At 44.9% G+C, this 24,181-nt stretch overlaps 13 non-coding genes across 13 annotated transcripts; all 13 read left to right on the forward strand.

The window, feature by feature from the left end:
* The first annotated feature begins 630 nt into the window (after positions 1–630).
* Positions 631–703, forward strand: Trnar-ucu (transfer RNA arginine (anticodon UCU)). The gene has a single exon. It is a non-coding gene; the product is annotated as a tRNA-Arg (tRNA).
* A 1,211-nt stretch (positions 704–1,914) lies between these two features.
* Trnar-ucu (transfer RNA arginine (anticodon UCU)) lies at positions 1,915–1,987 on the forward strand. Its single transcript has one exon. It is a non-coding gene; the product is annotated as a tRNA-Arg (tRNA).
* A 1,220-nt stretch (positions 1,988–3,207) lies between these two features.
* Trnar-ucu (transfer RNA arginine (anticodon UCU)) lies at positions 3,208–3,280 on the forward strand. Its single transcript has one exon. It is a non-coding gene; the product is annotated as a tRNA-Arg (tRNA).
* Positions 3,281–4,497: 1,217 nt separating this feature from the next.
* Trnar-ucu (transfer RNA arginine (anticodon UCU)) lies at positions 4,498–4,570 on the forward strand. Its single transcript has one exon. It is a non-coding gene; the product is annotated as a tRNA-Arg (tRNA).
* Positions 4,571–5,787: 1,217 nt separating this feature from the next.
* Positions 5,788–5,860, forward strand: Trnar-ucu (transfer RNA arginine (anticodon UCU)). The gene has a single exon. It is a non-coding gene; the product is annotated as a tRNA-Arg (tRNA).
* Positions 5,861–7,080: 1,220 nt separating this feature from the next.
* Positions 7,081–7,153, forward strand: Trnar-ucu (transfer RNA arginine (anticodon UCU)). The gene has a single exon. It is a non-coding gene; the product is annotated as a tRNA-Arg (tRNA).
* A 1,208-nt stretch (positions 7,154–8,361) lies between these two features.
* Trnar-ucu (transfer RNA arginine (anticodon UCU)) lies at positions 8,362–8,434 on the forward strand. Its single transcript has one exon. It is a non-coding gene; the product is annotated as a tRNA-Arg (tRNA).
* Positions 8,435–9,650: 1,216 nt separating this feature from the next.
* Trnar-ucu (transfer RNA arginine (anticodon UCU)) lies at positions 9,651–9,723 on the forward strand. Its single transcript has one exon. It is a non-coding gene; the product is annotated as a tRNA-Arg (tRNA).
* Positions 9,724–10,821: 1,098 nt separating this feature from the next.
* Trnar-ucu (transfer RNA arginine (anticodon UCU)) lies at positions 10,822–10,894 on the forward strand. The gene has a single exon. It is a non-coding gene; the product is annotated as a tRNA-Arg (tRNA).
* Positions 10,895–12,028: 1,134 nt separating this feature from the next.
* Trnar-ucu (transfer RNA arginine (anticodon UCU)) lies at positions 12,029–12,101 on the forward strand. The gene has a single exon. It is a non-coding gene; the product is annotated as a tRNA-Arg (tRNA).
* A 1,212-nt stretch (positions 12,102–13,313) lies between these two features.
* Trnar-ucu (transfer RNA arginine (anticodon UCU)) lies at positions 13,314–13,386 on the forward strand. The gene has a single exon. It is a non-coding gene; the product is annotated as a tRNA-Arg (tRNA).
* A 4,601-nt stretch (positions 13,387–17,987) lies between these two features.
* On the forward strand, positions 17,988–18,060 carry Trnag-ucc (transfer RNA glycine (anticodon UCC)). Its single transcript has one exon. It is a non-coding gene; the product is annotated as a tRNA-Gly (tRNA).
* A 5,788-nt stretch (positions 18,061–23,848) lies between these two features.
* On the forward strand, positions 23,849–23,921 carry Trnar-ucu (transfer RNA arginine (anticodon UCU)). The gene has a single exon. It is a non-coding gene; the product is annotated as a tRNA-Arg (tRNA).
* Positions 23,922–24,181: the final 260 nt, after the last annotated feature.

Here is a 24,181-nt window from a genome sequence, read left to right on the forward strand (position 1 = left end):
ATGTCTGACGCTCCGCTGACGCTTGCAGAAAACTACATTAAGTATGATTCCCGCCTATAACTGACGGCGAGAGAGATGCATCTGTCCACTTCTCATCGAAGCACACTGTCACCAAGCAATGGCTGACGCTTCGAGCACGGCATGGAATTGCCAGGAAGGTGATGCAGCTAACGTTCCTGGTAAATGTGCTAACAAGGCACACACGTCCGTTGGAGTGTATACATATGATGGGGACCGGCTGTGACACAGCAGTCAACCAAAGTCAAAAAATGTGACTAATCGTACAGTGTTCCCAGTGTGTCGTTTACCACTTTGTGAGTGGATGTTGTTCTAAAGAGCGCAATTCCCATTTATCTGTAAGCAGCGCTCGTGAGCGAATCTAATAGCAGGACTGTGTTACTACGATTGTAAGAAGCATCTCTGTCAATACGCAGGTGTTTCAATCAGTAGAGCCATGGTAAACAGAGCGATTCGGAGCGATGTATCGTGTCTGTTACATAAATAATGAGTCTTAGATGTAATTGTTTCAGAGAAATATGAAAGTAAGCCTATCAGAAAAGTAATGCGAGACATGTAGCACGGGTCATGTCTTGCAGAATCTCTTACATCTGAGACCGTCACTTGCAAAGCGTCTCTTTGGCGCAGAGGATAGCGCGTTGGACTTCTGATCCAAAGGTCGTGGGTTCGATCCCCACAAGGGACGGGCAATTTTTAAAAATGTGTGCCAATCACGAGATGGGAATTGACATATGGGTAACCACAAGCGTCTTCAAAAGGTGAAAATTGTTGTGACTTCAGTTCTATGCTTAAATATGTTAACCTTACACATACAAGCAAAATTCTCGTAGATCCATGACGCTGCTATGTGTAAAAGCGGAACCATATCTTCACGCCCCTGTTCACGGGAATTTTCTTTCAATACCCAACTTTTACCTACAGATAGAAATATAGCAATAGAACGCACATTTTGTACAGAAACAAATACAATGAAGAGTGAAATAATTTTGTATTACTTCACGAGTCAATGTATGTAATCCCAGTCATGATCTTTAATTCTTCCAGCCCAAGGTGAGAGGGTTTCAGTTTTCTCGGCCACAAGTGAGAAAAGTAGACAGTTTCACAACAAGATATTGTACTATGGTTCCTTAACTGTTCCCAGTAAGCAATGGCACTCTGTATCTATAGAAACGGCGGCAATTTTCGCTTCAGCACAGGGGGCTTTTACTGGAGACTGCCAGGAGTGGACTTGGTGGATGCATGAAGGGAGAAGACCAGACACAGATGTCTGACGCTCCGCTGACGCTTGCAGAAAACTACATTAAGTATGATTCCCGCCTATAACTGACGGCGAGAGAGATGCATCATCTGTCCACTTCTCATCGAAGCACACTGTCACCAAGCAATGACTGACGCTTCGAGCACGGCATGGAATTGCCAGGGAGGTGATGCAGCTAACGTTCCTGCTAAATGTGCTAACAAGGCACACACGTCCGTTGGAGTGTATACATATGATGGGGACCGGCTGTGACACAGCAGTCAACCAAAGTCAAAAAATGTGACTAATCGTACAGTGTTCCCAGTGTGTCGTTTTCCACTTTGTGAGTGGATGTTGTTCTAAAGAGCGCAATTCCCATTTATCTGTAAGCAGCGCACGTGAGCGAATCTAATAGCAGGACTGTGTTACTACGATTGTAAGAAGCATCTCTGTTAATACGCAGGTGTTTCAATCAGTAGAGCCATGGTAAACAGAGCGATTCGGAGCGATGTATCGTGTCTGTTACATAAATAATGAGTCTTAGATGTAATTGTTTCAGAGAAATATGAAAGTAAGCCTATCAGAAAAGTAATGCGAGACATGTAGCACGGGTCATGTCTTGCAGAATCTCTTACATCTGAGACCGTCACTTGCAAAGCGTCTCTTTGGCGCAGAGGATAGCGCGTTGGACTTCTGATCCAAAGGTCGTGGGTTCGATCCCCACAAGGGACGGGCAATTTTTAAAAATGTGTGCCAATCACGAGATGGGAATTGACATATGGGTAACCACAAGCGTCTTCAAAAGGTGAAAATTGTTGTGACTTCAGTTCTATGCTTAAATATGTTAACCTTACACATACAAGCAAAATTCTCGTAGATCCATGACGCTGCTATGTGAAAATGCTGTAAAAGCGGAACCATATCTTCACGCCCCTGTTCACGGGAATTTTCTTTCAATACCCAATTTTTACCTACAGATAGAAATATAGCAATAGAACGCACATTTTGTACAGAAACAAATACAGTGAAGAGTGAAATAATTTTGTATTACTTCACGAGTCAATGTATGTAATCCCAGTCATGATCTTTAATTCTTCCAGCCCAAGGTGAGAGGGTTTCAGTTTTCTCGGCCACAAGTGAGAAAAGTAGACAGTTTCACAACAAGATATTGTACTATGGTTCCTTAACTGTTCCCAGTAAGCAATGGCACTCTGTATCTATAGAAACGGCGGCAATTTTCGCTTCAGCACAGGGGGCTTTTACTGGAGACTGCCAGGAGTGGACTTGGTGGATGCATGAAGGGAGAAGACCAGACAGAGATGTCTGACGCTCCGCTGACGCTTGCAGAAAACTACATTAAGTATGATTCCCGCCTATAACTGACGGCGAGAGAGATGCATCATCTGTCCACTTCTCATCGAAGCACACTGTCACCAAGCAATGACTGACGCTTCGAGCACGGCATGGAATTGCCAGGGAGGTGATGCAGCTAACGTTCCTGGTAAATGTGCTAACAAGGCACACACGTCCGTTGGAGTGTATACATATGATGGGGACCGGCTGTGACACAGCAGTCAACCAAAGTCAAAAAATGTGACTAATCGTACAGTGTTCCCAGTGTGTCGTTTACCACTTTGTGAGTGGATGCTGTTCTAAAGAGCGCAATTCCCATTTATCTGTAAGCAGCGCAAGTGAGCGAATCTAATAGCAGGACTGTGTTACTACGATTGTACAGAGCAACTCTGTCAATACGCAGGTGTTTCAATCAGTAGAGCCATGGTAAACAGAGCGATTCGGAGCGATGTATCGTGTCTGTTACATAAATAATGAGTCTTTGATGTAATTGCTTCAGAGAAATATGAAAGTAAGCCTATCAGAAAAGTAACGCGAGACATGTAGCACGGGTCAAGTCTTGCAGAATCTCTTACATCTGAGACCGTCAGTTGCACAGCGTCCTTTTGGCGCAGAGGATAGCGCGTTGGACTTCTAATCCAAAGGTCGTGGGTTCGATCCCCACAAGGAACGGGCAATTTTTAAAAATGTGTACCAATCACGAGATGGGAATTGACATATGGGTAACCACAAGCGTCCTCAAAAGGTGAAAATTGTTGTGACTTCAGTTCTATGCTTAAATATGTTAACCTTACACATACAAGCAAAATTCTCGTAGATCCATGACGCTGCTATGTGTAAATGCTCTAAAAGCGGAACCATACCTTCACGCCCCTGTTCACGGGAATTTTCTTTCAATACCCAATTTTTACCTACAGATAGAAATATAGCAATAGAACGCACATTTTGTACAGAAACAAATACAATGAAGAGTGAAATAATTTTGTATTACTTCACGAGTCAATGTATGTAATCCCAGTCATGATCTTTAATTCTTCCAGCCCAAGGTGAGAGGGTTTCAGTTTTCTCGGCCACAATTGAGAAAAGTAGACAGTTTCACAACAAGATATTGTACTATGGTTCCTTAACTGTTCCCAGTAAGCAATGGCACTCTGTATCTATAGAAACGGCGGCAATTTTCGCTTCAGCACAGGGGGCTTTTACTGGAGACTGCCAGGAGTGGACTTGGTGGATGCATGAAGGGAGAAGACCAGACACAGATGTCTGACGCTCCGCTGACGCTTGCAGAAAACTACATTAAGTATGATTCCCGCCTATAACTGACGGCGAGAGAGATGCATCTGTCCACTTCTCATCGAAGCACACTGTCACCAAGCAATGGCTGACGCTTCGAGCACGGCATGGAATTGCCAGGAAGGTGATGCAGCTAACGTTCCTGCTAAATGTGCTAACAAGGCACACACGTCCGTTGGAGTGTATACATATGATGGGGACCGGCTGTGACACAGCAGTCAACCAAAGTCAAAAAATGTGACTAATCGTACAGTGTTCCCAGTGTGTCGTTTACCACTTTGTGAGTGGATGTTGTTCTAAAGAGCGCAATTCCCATTTATCTGTAAGCAGCGCACGTGAGCGAATCTGATAGCAGGACTGTGTTACTACGATTGTACAGAGCAACTCTGTCAATACGCAGGTGTTTCAATCAGTAGAGCCATGGTAAACAGAGCGATTCGGAGCGATGTATCGTGTCTGTTACATAAATAATGAGTCTTTGATGTAATTGCTTCAGAGAAATATGAAAGTAAGCCTATCAGAAAAGTAACGCGAGACATGTAGCACGGGTCATGTCTTGCAGAATCTCTTACATCTGAGACCGTCACTTGCACAGCGTCCTTTTGGCGCAGATGATAGCGCGTTGGACTTCTAATCCAAAGGTCGTGGGTTCGATCCCCACAAGGGACGGGCAATTTTTAAAGATGTGTGCCAATCACGAGATGGGAATTGACATATGGGTAACCACAAGCGTCTTCAAAAGGTGAAAATTGTTGTGACTTCAGTTCTATGCTTAAATATGTTAACCTTACACATACAAGCAAAATTCTCGTAGATCCATGACGCTGCTATGTGTAAATGCTGTAAAAGCGGAACCATATCTTCACGCCCCTGTTCACGGGAATTTTCTTTCAATACCCAATTTTTACCTACAGATAGAAATATAGCAATAGAACGCACATTTTGTACAGAAACAAATACAATGAAGAGTGAAATAATTTTGTATTACTTCACGAGTCAATGTATGTAATCCCAGTCATGATCTTTAATTCTTCCAGCCCAAGGTGAGAGGGTTTCAGTTTTCTTGGCCACAAGTGAGAAAAGTAGACAGTTTCACAACAAGATATTGTACTATGGTTCCTTAACTGTTCCCAGTAAGCAATGGCACTCTGTATCTATAGACACGGCGGCAATTTTCGCTTCAGCACAGGGGGCTTTTACTGGAGACTGCCAGGAGTGGACTTGGTGGATGCATGAAGGGAGAAGACCAGACAGAGATGTCTGACGCTCCGCTGACGCTTGCAGAAAACTACATTAAGTATGATTCCCGCCTATAACTGACGGCGAGAGAGATGCATCTGTCCACTTCTCATCGAAGCACACTGTCACCAAGCAATGGCTGACGCTTCGAGCACGGCATGGAATTGCCAGGGAGGTGATGCAGCTAACGTTCCTGGTAAATGTGCTAACAGGGCACACACGTCCGTTGGAGTGTATACATATGATGGGGACCGGCTGTGACACAGCAGTCAACCAAAGTCAAAAAATGTGACTAATCGTACAGTGTTCCCAGTGTGTCGTTTACCACTTTGTGAGTGGATGCTGTTCTAAAGAGCGCAATTCCCATTTATCTGTAAGCAGCGCACGTGAGCGAATCTAATAGCAGGACTGTGTTACTACGATTGTACAGAGCAACTCTGTCAATACGCAGGTGTTTCAATCAGTAGAGCCATGGTAAACAGAGCGATTCGGAGCGATGTATCGTGTCTGTTACATAAATAATGAGTCTTTGATGTAATTGCTTCAGAGAAATATGAAAGTAAGCCTATCAGAAAAGTAACGCGAGACATGTAGCACGGGTCATGTCTTGCAGAATCTCTTACATCTGAGACCGTCACTTGCACAGCGTCCCTTTGGCGCAGAGGATAGCGCGTTGGACTTCTAATCCAAAGGTCGTGGGTTCGATCCCCACAAAGGACGGGCAATTTTTAAAAATGTGTGCCAATCACGAGATGGGAATTGACATATGGGTAACCACAAGCGTCTTCAAAAGGTGAAAATTGTTGTGACTTCAGTTCTATGCTTAAATATGTTAACCTTACACATACAAGCAAAATTCTCGTAGATCCATGACGCTGCTATGTGTAAATACTGTAAAAGCGGAACCATATCTTCACGCTCCTGTTCACGGGAATTTTCTTTCAATACCCAATTTTTACCTACACATAGAAATATAGCAATAGAACGCACATTTTGTACAGAAACAAATACAATGAAGAGTGAAATAATTTTGTATTACTTCACGAGTCAATGTATGTAATCCCAGTCATGATCTTTAATTCTTCCAGCCCAAGGTGAGAGGGTTTCAGTTTTTTCGGCCACAAGTGAGAAAAGTAGACAGTTTCACAACAAGACATTGTACTATGGTTCCTTAACTGTTCCCAGTAAGCAATGGCACTCTGTATCTATAGAAACGGCGGCAATTTTCGCTTCAGCACAGGGGGCTTTTACTGGAGACTGCCAGGAGTGGACTTGGTGGATGCATGAAGGGAGAAGACCAGACAGAGGTGTCTGACGCTCCGCTGACGCTTGCAGAAAACTACATTAAGTATGATTCCCGCCTATAACTGACGGCGAGAGAGATGCATCATCTGTCCACTTCTCATCGAAGCACACTGTGACCAAGCAATGACTGACGCTTCGAGCACGGCATGGAATTGCCAGGGAGGTGATGCAGCTAACGTTCCTGGTAAATGTGCTAACAAGGCACACACGTCCGTTGGAGTGTATACATATGATGGGGACCGGCTGTGACACAGCAGTCAACCAAAGTCAAAAAATGTGACTAATCGTACAGTGTTCCCAGTGTGTCGTTTACCACTTTGTGAGTGGATGCTGTTCTAAAGAGCGCAATTCCCATTTATCTGTAAGCAGCGCACGTGAGCGAATCTAATAGCAGGACTGTGTTACTACGATTGTAAGAAGCATCTCTGTCAATACGCAGGTGTTTCAATCAGTAGAGCCATGGTAAACAGAGCGATTCGGAGCGATGTATCGTGTCTGTTACATAAATAATGAGTCTTTGATGTAATTGTTTCAGAGAAATATGAAAGTAAGCCTATCAGAAAAGTAATGCGAGACATGTAGCACGGGTCATGTCTTGCAGAATCTCTTACATCTGAGACCGTCACTTGCAAAGCGTCTCTTTGGCGCAGAGGATAGCGCGTTGGACTTCTGATCCAAAGGTCGTGGGTTCGATCCCCACAAGGGATGGGCAATTTTTAAAAATGTGTGCCAATCACGAGATGGGAATTGACATATGGGTAACCACAAGCGTCTTCAAAAGGTGAAAATTGTTGTGACTTCAGTTCTATGCTTAAATATGTTAACCTTACACATACAAGCAAAATTCTCGTAGATCCATGACGCTGCTATGTGTAAAAGCGGAACCATATCTTCACGCCCCTGTTCACGGGAATTTTCTTTCAATACCCAACTTTTACCTACAGATAGAAATATAGCAATAGAACGCACATTTTGTACAGAAACAAATACAATGAAGAGTGAAATAATTTTGTATTACTTCACGAGTCAATGTATGTAATCCCAGTCATGATCTTTAATTCTTCCAGCCCAAGGTGAGAGGGTTTCAGTTTTCTCGGCCACAAGTGAGAAAAGTAGACAGTTTCACAACAAGATATTGTACTATGGTTCCTTAACTGTTCCCAGTAAGCAATGGCACTCTGTATCTATAGAAACGGTGGCAATTTTCGCTTCAGCACAGGGGGCTTTTACTGGAGACTGCCAGGAGTGGACTTGGTGGATGCATGAAGGGAGAAGACCAGACAGAGATGTCTGACGCTCCGCTGACGCTTGCAAAAAACTACATTAAGTATGATTCCCGCCTATAACTGACGGCGAGAGAGATGCATCTGTCCACTTCTCATCGAAGCACACTGTCACCAAGCAATGGCTGACGCTTCGAGCACGGCATGGAATTGCCAGGGAGGTGATGCAGCTAACGTTCCTGGTAAATGTGCTAACAAGGCACACACGTCCGTTGGAGTGTATACATATGATGGGGACCGGCTGTGACACAGCAGTCAACCAAAGTCAAAAAATGTGACTAATCGTACAGTGTTCCCAGTGTGTCGTTTACCACTTTGTGAGTGGATGCTGTTCTAAAGAGCGCAATTCCCATTTATCTGTAAGCAGCGCACGTGAGCGAATCTAATAGCAGGACTGTGTTACTACGATTGTACAGAGCAACTCTGTCAATACGCAGGTGTTTCAATCAGTAGAGCCATGGTAAACAGAGCGATTCGGAGCGATGTATCGTGTTTGTTACATAAATAATGAGTCTTTGATGTAATTGCTTCAGAGAAATATGAAAGTAAGCCTATCAGAAAAGTAACGCGAGACATGTAGCACGGGTCATGTCTTGCAGAATCTCTTACATCTGAGACCGTCACTTGCACAGCGTCCCTTTGGCGCATAGGATAGCGCGTTGGACTTCTAATCCAAAGGTCGTGGGTTCGATCCCCACAAGGGACGGGCAATTTTTAAAAATGTGTGCCAATCACGAGATGGGAATTGACATATGGGTAACCACAAGCGTCTTCAAAAGGTGAAAATTGTTGTGACTTCAGTTCTATGCTTAAATATGTTAACCTTACACATACAAGCAAAATTCTCGTAGATCCATGACGCTGCTATGTGTAAATACTGTAAAAGCGGAACCATATCTTCACGCTCCTGTTCACGGGATTTTCTTTCAATACCCAATTTTTACCTACACATAGAAATATAGCAATAGAACGCACATTTTGTACAGAAACAAATACAATGAAGAGTGAAATAATTTTGTATTACTTCACGAGTCAATGTATGTAATCCCAGTCATGATCTTTAATTCTTCCAGCCCAAGGTGAGAGGGTTTCAGTTTTCTCGGCCACAAGTGAGAAAAGTAGACAGTTTCACAACAAGATATTGTACTATGGTTCCTTAACTGTTCCCAGTAAGCAATGGCACTCTGTATCTATAGAAACGGCGGCAATTTTCGCTTCAGCACAGGGGGCTTTTACTGGAGACTGCCAGGAGTGGACTTGGTGGATGCATGAAGGGAGAAGACCAGACACAGATGTCTGACGCTCCGCTGACGCTTGCAGAAAACTACATTAAGTATGATTCCCGCCTATAACTGACGGCGAGAGAGATGCATCTGTCCACTTCTCATCGAAGCACACTGTCACCAAGCAATGGCTGACGCTTCGAGCACGGCATGGAATTGCCAGGAAGGTGATGCAGCTAACGTTCCTGCTAAATGTGCTAACAAGGCACACACGTCCGTTGGAGTGTATACATATGATGGGGACCGGCTGTGACACAGCAGTCAACCAAAGTCAAAAAATGTGACTAATCGTACAGTGTTCCCAGTGTGTCGTTTACCACTTTGTGAGTGGATGTTGTTCTAAAGAGCGCAATTCCCATTTATCTGTAAGCAGCGCACGTGAGCGAATCTAATAGCAGGACTGTGTTACTACGATTGTACAGAGCAACTCTGTCAATACGCAGGTGTTTCAATCAGTAGAGCCATGGTAAACAGAGCGATTCGGAGCGATGTATCGTGTCTGTTACATAAATAATGAGTCTTTGATGTAATTGCTTCAGAGAAATATGAAAGTAAGCCTATCAGAAAAGTAACGCGAGACATGTAGCACGGGTCATGTCTTGCAGAATCTCTTACATCTGAGACCGTCACTTACACAGCGTCCTTTTGGCGCAGATGATAGCGCGTTGGACTTCTAATCCAAAGGTCGTGGGTTCGATCCCCACAAGGGACGGGCAATTTTTAAAGATGTGTGCCAATCACGAGATGGGAATTGACATATGGGTAACCACAAGCGTCTTCAAAATGTGAAAATTGTTGTGACTTCAGTTCTATGCTTAAATATGTTAACCTTACACATACAAGCAAAATTCTCGTAGATCCATGACGCTGCTATGTGTAAAAGCGGAACCATATCTTCACGCCCCTGTTCACGGGAATTTTCTTTCAATACCCAATTTTTACCTACAGATAGAAATATAGCAATAGAACGCACATTTTGTACAGAAACAAATACAATGAAGAGTGTTTCACAAGAAGATATTGTACTATGGTTCCTTAACTGTTCCCAGTAAGCAATGGCACTCTGTATCTATGGAAACGGCGGCAATTTTCGCTTCAGCACAGGGGGCTTTTACTGGAGACTGCCAGGAGTGGACTTGGTGGATGCATGAAGGGAGAAGACCAGACAGAGATGTCTGACGCTCCGCTGACGCTTGCAGAAAACTACATTAAGTATGATTACCGCCTATAACTGACGGCGAGAGAGATGCATCTGTCCACTTCTCATCGAAGCACACTGTCACCAAGCAATGGCTGACGCTTCGAGCACGGCATGGAATTGCCAGGGAGGTGATGCAGCTAACGTTCCTGGTAAATGTGCTAACAGGGCACACACGTCCGTTGGAGTGTATACATATGATGGGGACCGGCTGTGACACAGCAGTCAACCAAAGTCAAAAAATGTGACTAATCGTACAGTGTTCCCAGTGTGTCGTTTACCACTTTGTGAGTGGATGCTGTTCTAAAGAGCGCAATTCCCATTTATCTGTAAGCAGCGCACGTGAGCGAATCTAATAGCAGGACTGTGTTACTACGATTGTACAGAGCAACTCTGTCAATACGCAGGTGTTTCAATCAGTAGAGCCATGGTAAACAGAGCGATTCGGAGCGATGTATCGTGTCTGTTACATAAATAATGAGTCTTTGATGTAATTGCTTCAGAGAAATATGAAAGTAAGCCTATCAGAAAAGTAACGCGAGACATGTAGCACGGGTCATGTCTTGCAGAATCTCCAGAATCTCTTACATCTGAGACCGTTACTTGCACAGCGTCACTTTGGCGCAGAGGATAGCGCGTTGGACTTCTAATCCAAAGGTCGTGGGTTCGATCCCCACAAGGGACGGGCAATTTTTAAAAATGTGTGCCAATCACGAGATACACATACAAGCAAAATTCTCGTAGATCCATGACGCTGCTATGTGTAAATACTGTAAAAGCGGATCCATATCTTCACGCTCCTGTTCACGGGAATTTTCTTTCAATACCCAATTTTTACCTACACATAGAAATATAGCAATAGAACGCACATTTTGTACAGAAACAAATACAATGAAGAGTGAAATAATTTTGTATTACTTCACGAGTCAATGTATGTAATCCCAGTCATGATCTTTAATTCTTCCAGCCCAAGGTGAGAGGGTTTCAGTTTTCTCGGCCACAAGTGAGAAAAGTAGACAGTTTCACAACAAGACATTGTACTATGGTTCCTTAACTGTTCCCAGTAAGCAATGGCACTCTGTATCTATAGAAACGGCGGCAATTTTCGCTTCAGCACAGGGGGCTTTTACTGGAGACTGCCAGGAGTGGACTTGGTGGATGCATGAAGGGAGAAGACCAGACAGAGATGTCTGACGCTCCGCTGACGCTTGCAGAAAACTACATTAAGTATGATTCCCGCCTATAACTGACGGCGAGAGAGATGCATCATCTGTCCACTTCTCATCGAAGCACACTGTCACCAAGCAATGACTGACGCTTCGAGCACGGCATGAAATTGCCAGGTAGGTGATGCAGCTAACGTTCCTGGTAAATGTGCTAACAAGGCACACACGTCCGTTGGAGTGTACACATATGATGAGGACCGGCTGTGACACAGCAGTCAACCAAAGTCAAAAAATGTGACTAATCGTACAGTGTTCCCAGTGTGTCGTTTACCACTTTGTGAGTGGATGCTGTTCTAAAGAGCGCAATTCCCATTTATCTGTAAGCAGCGCACGTGAGCGAATCTAATAGCAGGACTGTGTTACTACGATTGTAAGAAGCAACTCTGTCAATACGCAGGTGTTTCAATCGGTAGAGCCATGGTAAACAGAGCGATTCGGAGCGATGTATCGTGTCTGTTACATAAATAATGAGTCTTAGATTTAATTGTTTCAGAGAAATATGAAAGTAAGCCTATCAGAAACGTAATGCGAGACATGTAGCACGGTTCATGTCTTGGAGAATCTCTTACATCTGAGACCGTCACTTGCAAAGCGTCCATTTGGCGCAGAGGATAGCGCGTTGAACTTCTGATCCAAAGGTCGTGGGTTCGATCCCCACAAGGGACGGGCAACTTTTAAAAATGTGTGCCAATCACGAGATGGGAATTGACATATGGGTAACCACAAGCGTCTTCAAAAGGTGAAAATTGTTGTGACTTCAGTTCTATGCTTAAATATGTTAACCTTACACATACAAGCAAAATTCTCGTAGATCCATGACGCTGCTATGTGTAAAAGCGGAACCATATCTTCACGCCCCTGTTCACGGGAATTTTCTTTCAATACCCAATTTTTACCTACACATAGAAATATAGCAATAGAACGCACATTTTGTACAGAAACAAATACAATGAAGAGTGAAATAATTTTGTATTACTTCACGAGTCAATGTATGTAATCCCAGTCATGATCTTTAATTCTTCCAGCCCAAGGTGAGAGGGTTTCAGTTTTCTCGGCCACAAGTGAGAAAAGTAGACAGTTTCACAACAAGATATTGTACTATGGTTCCTTAACTGTTCCCAGTAAGCAATGGCACTCTGTATCTATAGAAACGGCGGCAATTTTCGCTTCAGCACAGGGGGCTTTTACTGGAGACTGCCAGGAGTGGACGTGGTGGATGCATGAAGGGAGAAGACCAGACAGAGATGTCTGACGCTCCGCTGACGCTTGCAGAAAACTACATTAAGTATGATTCCCGCCTATAACTGACGGCGAGAGAGATGCATCATCTGTCCACTTCTCATCGAAGCACACTGTCACCAAGCAATGGCTGACGCTTCGAGCACGGCATGGAATTGCCAGGGAGGTGATACAGCTAACGTTCCTGGTAAATGTGCTAACTGGGCACACACGTCCGTTGGAGTGTATACATATGATGGGGACCGGCTGTGACACAGCAGTCAACCAAAGTCAAAAAATGTGACTAATCGTACAGTGTTCCCAGTGTGTCGTTTACCACTTCTTTGAGTGGATGCTGTTCTAAAGAGCGCAATTCCCATTTATCTGTAAGCAGCGCACGTGAGCGAATCTAATAGCAGGACTGTGTTACTACGATTGTAAGAAGCATCTCTGTCAATACGCAGGTGTTTCAATCAGTAGAGCCATGGTAAACAGAGCGATTCGGAGCGATGTATCGTGTCTGTTACATAAATAATGAGTCTTAGATTTAATTGTTTCAGAGAAATATGAAAGTAAGCCTATCAGAAATGTAATGCGAGACATGTAGCACGGGTCATGTCTTGCAGAATCTCTTACATCTGAGACCGTCACTTGCAAAGCGTCCCTTTGGCGCAGAGGATAGCGCGTTGGACTTCTAATCCAAAGGTCGTGGGTTCGATCCCCACAAGGGACGGGCAATTTTTAAAAATGTGTGCCAATCACGAGATGGGAATTGACATATGGGTAACCACAAGCGTCTTCAAAAGGTGAAAATTGTTGTGACTTCAGTTCTATGCTTAAATATGTTAACCTTACACATACAAGCAAAATTCTCGTAGATCCATGACGCTGCTATGTGTAAAAGCGGAACCATATCTTCACGCCCCTGTTCACGGGAATTTTCTTTCAATACCCAATTTTTACCTACACATAGAAATATAGCAATAGAACGCACATTTTGTACAGAAACAAATACAATGAAGAGTGAAATAATTTTGTATTACTTCACGAGTCAATGTATGTAATCCCAGTCATGATCTTTAATTCTTCCAGCCCAAGGTGAGAGGGTTTCAGTTTTCTCGGCCACAAGTGAGAAAAGTAGACAGTTTCACAACAAGATATTGTACTATGGTTCCTTAACTGTTCCCAGTAAGCAATGGCACTCTGTATCTATAGAAACGGCGGCAATTTTCGCTTCAGCACAGGGGGCTTTTACTGGAGACTGCCAGGAGTGGACTTGGTGGATGCATGAAGGGAGAAGACCAGACACAGATGTCTGACGCTCCGCTGACGCTTGCAGAAAACTACATTAAGTATGATTCCCGCCTATAACTGACGGCGAGAGAGATGCATCTGTCCACTTCTCATCGAAGCACACTGTCACCAAGCATCTACATCTACATCTACATTTATACTCCGCAAGCCACCCAACGGTGTGTGGCGGAGGGCACTTTACGTGCCACTGTCATTATCTCCCTTTCCTGTTCCAGTCGCGTATGGTTCGCGGGAAGAACGACTGTCTGAAAGCCTCTGTGCGCGCTCTAATCTCTCTAATTTTACATTCGTGATCTCCTCGGGAGGTATAAGTAGGGGGAAGCAATATATTCGATACCTCATCCAGAAACGCACCCTCTCGAAACCTGGCGAGCAAGCTACACCGCGATGCAGAGCGCCTCTCTTGCAGAGTCTGCCACTTGAGTTTGTTAAACATCTCCGTAACGCTATCACGGTTACCAAATAACCCTGTGACGAAACGCGCCGCTCTTCTTTGGATCTTCTCTATCTCCTCCGTCAACCCGATCTGGTACGGATCCCACACTGATGAGCAATACTCAAGTATAGGTCGAACGAGTGTTTTGTAAGCCACCTCCTTTGTTGATGGACTACATTTTCTAAGGACTCTCCCAATGAATCTCAACCTGGTACCCGCCTTACCAACAATTAATTTTATATGATCATTCCACTTCAAATCGTTCCGCACGCATACTCCCAGATATTTTACAGAAGTAACTGCTACCAGTGTTTGTTCCGCTATCATATAATCATACAATAAAGGATCCTTCTTTCTATGTATTCGCAATACATTACATTTGTCTATGTTAAGGGTCAGTTGCCACTCCCTGCACCAAGTGCCTATCCGCTGCAGATCTTCCTGCATTTCGCTACAATTTTCTAATGCTGCAACTTCTCTGTATACTACAGCATCATCCGCGAAAAGCCGCATGGAACTTCCGACACTATCTACTAGGTCATTTATATATATTGTGAAAAGCAATGGTCCCATAACACTCCCCTGTGGCACGCCAGAGGTTACTTTAACGTCTGTAGATGTCTCTCCATTGAGAACAACATGCTGTGTTCTGTTTGCTAAAAACTCTTCAATCCAGCCACACAGCTGGTCTGATATTCCGTAGGCTCTTACTTTGTTTATCAGGCGACAGTGCGGAACTGTATCGAACGCCTTCCGGAAGTCAAGGAAAATGGCATCTACCTGGGAGCCTGTATCTAATATTTTCTGGGTTTCATGAACAAATAATGCGAGTTGGGTTTCACACGATCGCTGTTTCCGGAATCCATGTTGATTCCTACATAGTAGATTCTGAGTTTCCAAAAACGACATGATACTCGAGCAAAAGACATGTTCTAAAATTCTACAACAGATCGACGTCAGAGAGATAGGTCTATAGTTTTGCGCATCTGCTCGACGACCCTTCTTGAAGACTGGGACTACCTGTGCTCTTTTCCAATCATTTGGAACCTTCCGTTCCTCTAGAGACTTGCGGTACACGGCTGTTAGAAGGGGGGCAAGTTCTTTCGCGTACTCTGTGTAGAATCGAATTGGTATCCCGTCAGGTCCAGTGGACTTTCCTCTGTTGAGTGATTCCAGTTGCTTTTCTATTCCTTGGACACTTATTTCAATGTCAGCCATTTTTTCGTTGGTGCGAGGATTTAGAGAAGGAACTGCAGTGCGGTCTTCCTCTGTGAAACAGCTTTGGAAAAAGGTGTTTAGTATTTCAGCTTTACGCTTGTCATCCTCTGTTTCAATGCCATCATCATCCCAGAGTGTCTGGACATGATGTTTCGAGCCACTTACTGATTTAACGTAAGACCAGAACTTCCTAGGATTTTCTGTCAAGTCGGTACCTAGTATTTTACTTTCGAATTCACTGAACGCTTCACGCATAGCCCTCCTTACGCTAACTTTGACATCGTTTAGCTTCTGTTTGTCTGAGAGGTTTTGGCTGCGTTTAAACTTGGAGTGAAGCTCTCTTTGCTTTCGCAGTAGTTTCCTAACTTTGTTGTTGTACCACGGTGGGTTTTTCCCGTCCCTCACAGTTTTGCTCGGCACGTACCTGTCTAAAACGCATTTAACGGTTGCCTTGAACTTTTTCCATAAACACTCAACATTGTCAGTGTCGGAACAGAAATTTTCGTTTTGATCTGTTAGGTAGTCTGAAATCTGCCTTCTATTACTCTTGCTAAACAGATAAACCTTCCTCCCTTTTTTTATATTCCTATTAACTTCCATATTCAGGGATGCTGCAACGGCCTTATGATCACTGATTCCCTGTTCTGCACTTACAGAGTCGAAAAGTTCGGGTCTGTTTGTTATCAGTAGGTCCAAGATGTTATCTCCACGAGTCGGTTCTCTGTTTAATTGCTCGAGGTAATTTTCGGATAGTGCACTCAGTATAATGTCACTCGATGCTCTATCCCTACCACCCGTCCTAAACATCTGAGTGTCCCAGTCTATATCTGGTAAATTGAAATCTCCACCTAAGACCATAACATGCTGAGAAAATTTATGTGAAATGTATTCCAAATTTTCTCTCAGTTGTTCTGCCACTAATGCTGCTGAGTCGGGGGGTCGGTAAAAGGAGCCAATTATTAACCTTGCTCGGTTGTTGAGTGTAACCTCCACCCATAATAATTCACAGGAACTATCCACTTCTACTTCACTACAGGATAAACTACTACTAACAGCGACGAACACTCCGCCACCGGTTGCATGCAATCTATCCTTTCTAAACACCGTCTGTGCCTTTGTAAAAATTTCGGCAGAATTTATCTCTGGCTTCAGCCAGCTTTCTGTACCTATAACGATTTCAGCTTCGGTGCTTTCTATCAGCGCTTGAAGTTCCGGTACTTTACCAACGCAGCTTCGACAGTTTACAATTACAATACCGATTGCTGCTTGGTCCCCGCATGTCCTGACTTTGCCCCGCACCCGTTGAGGCTGTTGCCCTTTCTGCACTTGCCCGAGGCCATCTAACCTAAAAAACCGCCCAGCCCACGCCACACAACCCCTGCTACCCGTGTAGCCGCTTGTTGCGTGTAGTGGACTCCTGACCTATCCAGCGGAACCCGAAACCCCACCACCCTATGGCGCAAGTCGAGGAATCTGCAGCCCACATGGTCGCAGAACCGTCTCAACCTCTGATTCAGACCCTCCACTCGGCTCTGTACCAAAGGTCCGCAGTCAGTCCTGTCGACGATGCTGCAGATGGTGAGCTCTGCTTTCATCCCGCTAGCGAGACTGGCAGTCTTCACCAAATCAGATAGCCGCCGGAAGCCAGAGAGGATTTCCTCCGATCCATAGCGACACACATCATTGGTGCCGACATGAGCGACCACCCGCAGATGGGTGCACCCTGTACCCTTCATGGCATCCGGAAGGACCCTTTCCACATCTGGAATGACTCCCCCCGGTATGCACACGGAGTGCACTTTGGTTTTCTTCCCCTCCCTTGCTGCCATATCCCTAAGGGGCCCCATTACGCGCCTGGCTGACGCTTCGAGCACGGCATGGAATTGCCAGGTAGGTGATGCAGCTAACGTTCCTGGTAAATGTGCTAACAAGGCACACACGTCCGTTGGAGTGTATACATATGATGGGGACCGGCTGTGACACAGCAGTCAACCAAAGTCAAAAAATGTGACTAATCGTACAGTGTTCCCAGTGTGTCGTTTACCACTTTGTGAGTGGATGCTGTTCTAAAGAGCGCAATTCCCATTTATCTGTAAGCAGCGCACGTGAGCGAATCTAATAGCAGGACTGTGTTACTACGATTGTAAGAAGCATCTCTGTCAATACGCAGGTGTTTCAATCAGTAGAGCCATGGTAAACAGAGCGATTCGGAGCGATGTATCGTGTCTGTTACATAAATAATGAGTCTTAGATTTAATTGTTTCAGAGAAATATGAAAGTAAGCCTATCAGAAAAGTAATGCGAGACATGTAGCACGGGTCATGTCTTGCAGAATCTCTTACATCTGAGACCGTCACTTGCAAAGCGTCCCTTTGGCGCAGAGGATAGCGCGTTGGACTTCCAATGCAAAGGTCGTGGGTTCGATCCCCACAAGGGACGGGCAATTTTTAAAAATGTGTGCGAATCACGAGATGGGAATTGACATATGGGTAACCACAAGCGTCTTCAAAAGGTGAAAATTGTTGTGACTTCAGTTCTATGCTTAAATATGTTAACCTTACACATACAAGCAAAATTCTCGTAGATCCATGACGCTGCTATGTGTAAAAGCGGAACCATATCTTCACGCCCCTGTTCACGGGAATTTTCTTTCAATACCCAATTTTTGCCTACAGATAGAAATATAGCAATAGATCGCACATTTTGTACAGAAACTAATACAATGAAGAGTGAAATAATTTTGTATTACTTCACGAGTCAATGTATGTAATTCCAGTCATGATCTTTAATTCTTCCAGCCCAAGGTGAAAGGGTTTCAGTTTTCTCGGCCACAAGTGAGAAAAGTAGACAGTTTCACAACAAGATATTGTACTATGGTTCCTTAACTGTTCCCAGTAAGCAATGGCACTCTGTATCTATAGAAACGGCGGCAATTTTCGCTTCAGCACAGGGGGCCTTTACTGGAGACTGCCAGGAGTGGACTTGGTGGATGCATGAAGGGAGAAGACCAGACAGAGATGTCTGACGCTCCGCTGACGCTTGCAGAAAACTACATTAAGTATGATTCCCGCCTATAACTGACGGCGAGAGAGATGCATCATCTGTCCACTTCTCATCGAAGCACACTGTCACCAAGCAATGGCTGACGCTTCGAGCACGGCATGGAATTGCCAGGGAGGTGATGCAGCTAACGTTCCTGGTAAATGTGCTAACAGGGCACACACGTCCGTTGGAGTGTATACATATGATGGGGACCGGCTGTGACACAGCAGTCAACCAAAGTCAAAAAATGTGACTAATCGTACAGTGTTCCCAGTGTGTCGTTTACCACTTTGTGAGTGGATGCTGTTCTAAAGAGCGCACTTCCCATTTATCTGTAAGCAGCGCACGTGAGCGAATCTAATAGCAGGACTGTGTTACTACGATTGTACAGAGCAACTCTGTCAATACGCAGGTGTTTCAATCAGTAGAGCCATGGTAAACAGAGCGATTCGGAGCGATGTATCGTGTCTGTTACATAAATAATGAGTCTTTGATGTAATTGCTTCAGAGAAATATGAAAGTAAGCCTATCAGAAAAGTAACGCGAGACATGTAGCACGGGTCATGTCTTGCAGAATCTCTTACATCTGAGACCGTCACTTGCACAGCGTCCCTTTGGCGCATTACCGCTTGAGACGCGGCAGCGTGCGGACGTTCGGAGCGCTCAGTGTCACTTGCTTTGTTTACGTTGTAGTTGGGCTTTTTGTTTCACGTGATTGTGCGTGGTTGTGTGTTAGGGTCATTGTTTTCAGTGTTTGCTGTATGCAGTTAGCCCATTTGGGTTAATTTGCACGATGGTTCCCACGATTCCAAGGAAAAATACCCTGCAGTTCTAGTTTGACAAGGCTACACGATCAGTTCAGCCAAGTTCACTGGAAGTTCATGACTGGATCGTCGATACAATAGGCATAACCACTGATCAAGTTCACACTGCCTACTACGACCTGGATTTGTACTGCTTTTTCGTGAAGCTCCTGAATCCTCTCTTACTGGAACGACTTTTGCAGAAACATGGCGGCGGCGTCGAGTTCCGGCATCGCGATGGCACTGTGAGTACTGTCCAAGTTACTAACGCGGATGTCGAGATCTCTAACGTGCGTATTTACAACCTGCCCCCTGAAGTAGACAACTGTTTCTTAAAAGATGTGCTCACGGCATATGGCGAAGTGCGTAACATTAGACTTGAAAAGTGGTCCAGGCAGCATAAGTTGCAATGTTTTTCTGGCATCCGATCGGTTGAGATGCAAGTTAAAGTCAACATCCCATCCCATGTATTTGTTTGTGGGTATAAGGTGCAGGTTACATATTCTGGGCAAGCTTCTACGTGTTTTAACTGCAATGAGAGTGGTCATTTACGGCAAAATTGCCCTAAAAGAATGACCGTCTTAAAGCCTAGTTTCCATCAACGTAAGAGGCTCACTTTAGCTGATTTAGTGACAGGCACCCAATTACCAAGTAATGAGCCGTCCCTTTCCACTGATACTGTGACTGTACATGAAAAACCTTTTGAAGACGAGTTCCCTGCTATTCCTCTTGCGAAGGGCGGGGATCAGAACCCTCTCACCCGTCCAGTCACTGTGGTAACGTCCAAGAGACGTCGAACGTGCGACAGTAGTAGTTCAGATGAAGGCGTCTCAGTACCGGTTACACCTGCCCCACTTGATATCAAACAACCAGCAGGCGACATTGAGCTTTCGCAAGACGCTATACCAGCATCAAGTGTTGATGTTACTACTTCTTCGCCCGATGACGGTAGTGCTACGCCCCAGGTTGGTTCTTGCTTACCGTCCACGTCTGTCGAGTCGGTTCCCCAACAAACCGATAGTGAACCTCAGCACGTTGCCCACAGCGTCGTCGACGGTGTGTGCGCAGGTCCCCAACTCGTATCGCAGCCACGCGACGCTGACAACAAACTCTCTGACGAGTGTGTCAACACAGAGCGAGATCTCAGCCTTGCTTGTCAACAACCTGACCGGGAGTGTGTTTCCACACAATCCCAACGTGTGGGTAAACAAGAACTTAGCGCGTCTCCGGAAGGACTCTCCGGCGAGACGCACATGCAAGTTGCTGTAGCAGGGCAACCTGCACAGGAGACCTGTGTCGATTCTCCGATGCCGCTTTCTGCGGAAAAAGTCGCCAGCGTCGGGAGGAACAAAAAGAAATTCCAACCGAACTTGAATGTACCACGCAGCAAACACAAACTGCACGCCCTCTTGGATGCGAACGATGGTGATGGCCACTCTCCCCCAGCTGGTTCACGAATGGATTGGTTTGCCGGAGACGATAATCACGTTAATTTAACGTAGCGCCGTCAATTCCATGGCACAAGCGTACAAGTTCCTGAGTGTTAATGTTAACAGGATCACGTCTGATTTGAAACTTGCAGTCTTTAGGCAGTTCGTATATGAGTCTGCCGCTGATATACTTCTATTGCAGGAATTCCTTGTTTCCGATCTGGTCATTCCCGGCTTCTACTGTATTACCAATGTTGCCTTCGAACTTAGCACTGGTAGAGCCATTCTCGTGCGTGAAGGCATCCCCGTCTCGGACGTTGAAACACTGGAGTCGGGGCGTGGCATATGCTGCAAAATATTCGGTGTCACGCTCGTGAACCTCTACGCGCCCTCAGGGAGTGGACACAGGTTCGCAAGGACCGAGTTCTTTAAAGACGAACTAATTTACCTGCTTCGTAAAAATCCGACTGCCCTCATATTAGGAGGAGATTTTAACTGTGTTGTACATCAAAAAGATCAGCGGCTGCATTTTAACTATTGTAAGGAGCTTCATGATCTGGTTTTACGAATGAATCTCAAGGATACGTGGGAACTCCTTCACCCTACCCTTGTGAAATTTACGTACTTCACTTCCACCTCGAGTAGCCGCCCCGACAGAATATATGTGTCTTCTCAGCTCGGAGTACATGTTGTTGACTCGGAGGTCATTCCCGTCCCATGTAGCGATCACTGTGCCTACGCCACCGTTATACAACTGGACAGACAACCCACCAAACGATTCAGAAATCACTGGATGTTCAACATTTCCCACCTTCAGGACGCCGATCTCGAGGTACTTGTCACACGAACTTGGACTTTTTGTCTTCGCTCTGTCAATCGATACCGTACGAAAGTAGAGTGGTGGACGTCCTTTGCTAAACCAAAGTTGCGTCGGACTTTGATTTCGTACTGTAATACGCAATCAAGGGATGCAAAGAGGACCACCGAATTTTACTATTCGATTTTAAGGGAGCTCTACGACAAATCTGGCGTCAATAATATTTACACGGCTCAAATAAAGCAAATCAAGGCTAAGATGCTCAGTCTCAAACGTAAACAACTAGAAGGATTAAAAATCAAGTCAAAAGTCAAATCTTTTGTTCAGTCTGAGACAACTTCCATGTATCATCTTATTAAGCATCAGACGAACCGTAGACGCTTATTTATAGACGAACTGGCAACTGATAACGGGGAGCTTCTCACTCGGCAACCTGACATAGTCGCGGCAATCCAGAGGTATTATCACGGCCTCTACTCGGACTACCCAACCAATGATGGCTTGACTGCTACTGTACTCCAGTTGATGGACACGTCTGTTACTGAGGATGATAATCGTGACTTTCTGGCTGCGTTTAGTGTCGAGGAGACTTTAGAACTTATTGTTAAGTCGCCAGCTAACAAAGCCCCAGGACTGGACGGCCTTCCCAAGGAGTTCTATCTTCGGTATTGGGATGTAATTTGTGTTACTTTTACAGAAATTTTAAATGAAATCATTGCTGGGGCGCCTGTTCCTGCTGCGATGAAGGAGGGTAAAATTGTCCTTGTTCCCAAACGCAAAGGGTGTAAGCGATTTGATAATCTGCGCCCGCTCACCCTGCTCAATTTTGACTACAAAACTATAGCCAGAGCTGTTAACACTCGAATGTCTCCGCTTATTCACAAAGTTGTCCGGCGGCACCAGGCGTGCGTGCCAGGACGGAATGCCATGTCTGCGATGTCTGAAATACGGGACCTCATCTCCATTGCCTCAGTCACCAACCTGCAATGTGCGCTGCTTTTTCTAGACTTTCATAAAGCTTTTGATCATGTGAACCACCGATACCTTTTTCACATAATGGACAAAGTAGGACTCGAGGATGGGGTGATAACAGTCCTTCGCAATTTGATATCGGGTATATCAGCGAGGATACAAGTCAATGGACAGCTGACGCAACCGATATCCATTAAGCGGGGTGTCCCCCAGGGCAGTCCACTCTCTATGTCACTTTTTGTGCTGTCACTGGAACCCTTCCTTCGGTCTCTTTATCACCAGTTGTCAGGAGTGTCAATGTCCGGTCACACATTCATAGTCCGTGCGTACGCTGACGATGTTGCCGTACTGTTATGCAGTGACGACGAGGTGGTCCGTATTAAACGGGCGATCGACCAATATAGTGAAGTGTCTGGAGCACAACTAAGTGCCCGGAAATGTAAAGTGCTCGATATCAGAGGTTTCGAGAGCTTGACTATACCGTGGGCGCATGTTGTGGAATCTCACAAACTACTCGGAATCACCTTGAATAGGTGCCCTCTCAAAATGGCGGCCTCCAATTGGAAGTCAGTGACGCATCTGATACAGGGTACCATTGTCGAATGTCGATAGCGTGCTGTGAACATTATCGAAAAAATCAGGATTCTCAATACCTACATCTTCTCCAAGGCGTATTATGTTGCACAGTTCTTTCCCATTCCCAAGCTTCAGGCCAAAAAGATCATGCAGGTTGCCAATCAATACATCTGGAAGGGAAACATATTTAAATTGTCCTCCGATACGCTGGTCAAGTCGAGAACTACTGGTGGGCTTGAGTTAGTTAACATCGCCGGGAAGGTGTGTCGTTGTGAGTGGATGCTGTTCTAAAGAGCGCAATTCCCATTTATCTGTAAGCAGCGCACGTGAGCGAATCTAATAGCAGGACTGTGTTACTACGATTGTACAGAGCAACTCTGTCAATACGCAGGTGTTTCAATCAGTAGAGCCATGGTAAACAGAGCGATTCGGAGCGATGTATCGTGTCTGTTACATAAATAATGAGTCTTTGATGTAATTGCTTCAGAGAAATATGAAAGTAAGCCTATCAGAAAAGTAACGCGAGACATGTAGCACGGGTCATGTCTTGCAGAATCTCTCACATCTGAGACCGTCACTTGCACAGCGTCTCTTTGGCGCAGAGGATAGCGCGTTGGACTTCTAATCCAAAGGTCGTGGGTTCGATCCCCACAAGGGACGGGCAATTTTTAAAAATGTGTGCCAATCACGAGATGGGAATTGACATATGGGTAACCACAAGCGTCTTCAAAAGATGAAAATTGTTGTGACTTCAGTTCTATGCTTAAATATGTTAACCTTACACATACAAGCAAAATTGTCGTAGATCCATGACGCTGCTATGTGTAAATGCTGTAAAAGCGGAACCATATCTTCACGCCCCTGTTCACGGGAATTTTCTTTCAATACCCAATTTTTACCTACAGAGAGAAATATAGCAA

This window comes from Schistocerca cancellata, unplaced genomic scaffold, assembly GCF_023864275.1.
Source record: "Schistocerca cancellata isolate TAMUIC-IGC-003103 unplaced genomic scaffold, iqSchCanc2.1 HiC_scaffold_426, whole genome shotgun sequence".
NCBI classification, from domain to species: Eukaryota; Metazoa; Arthropoda; class Insecta; order Orthoptera; family Acrididae; genus Schistocerca; species Schistocerca cancellata.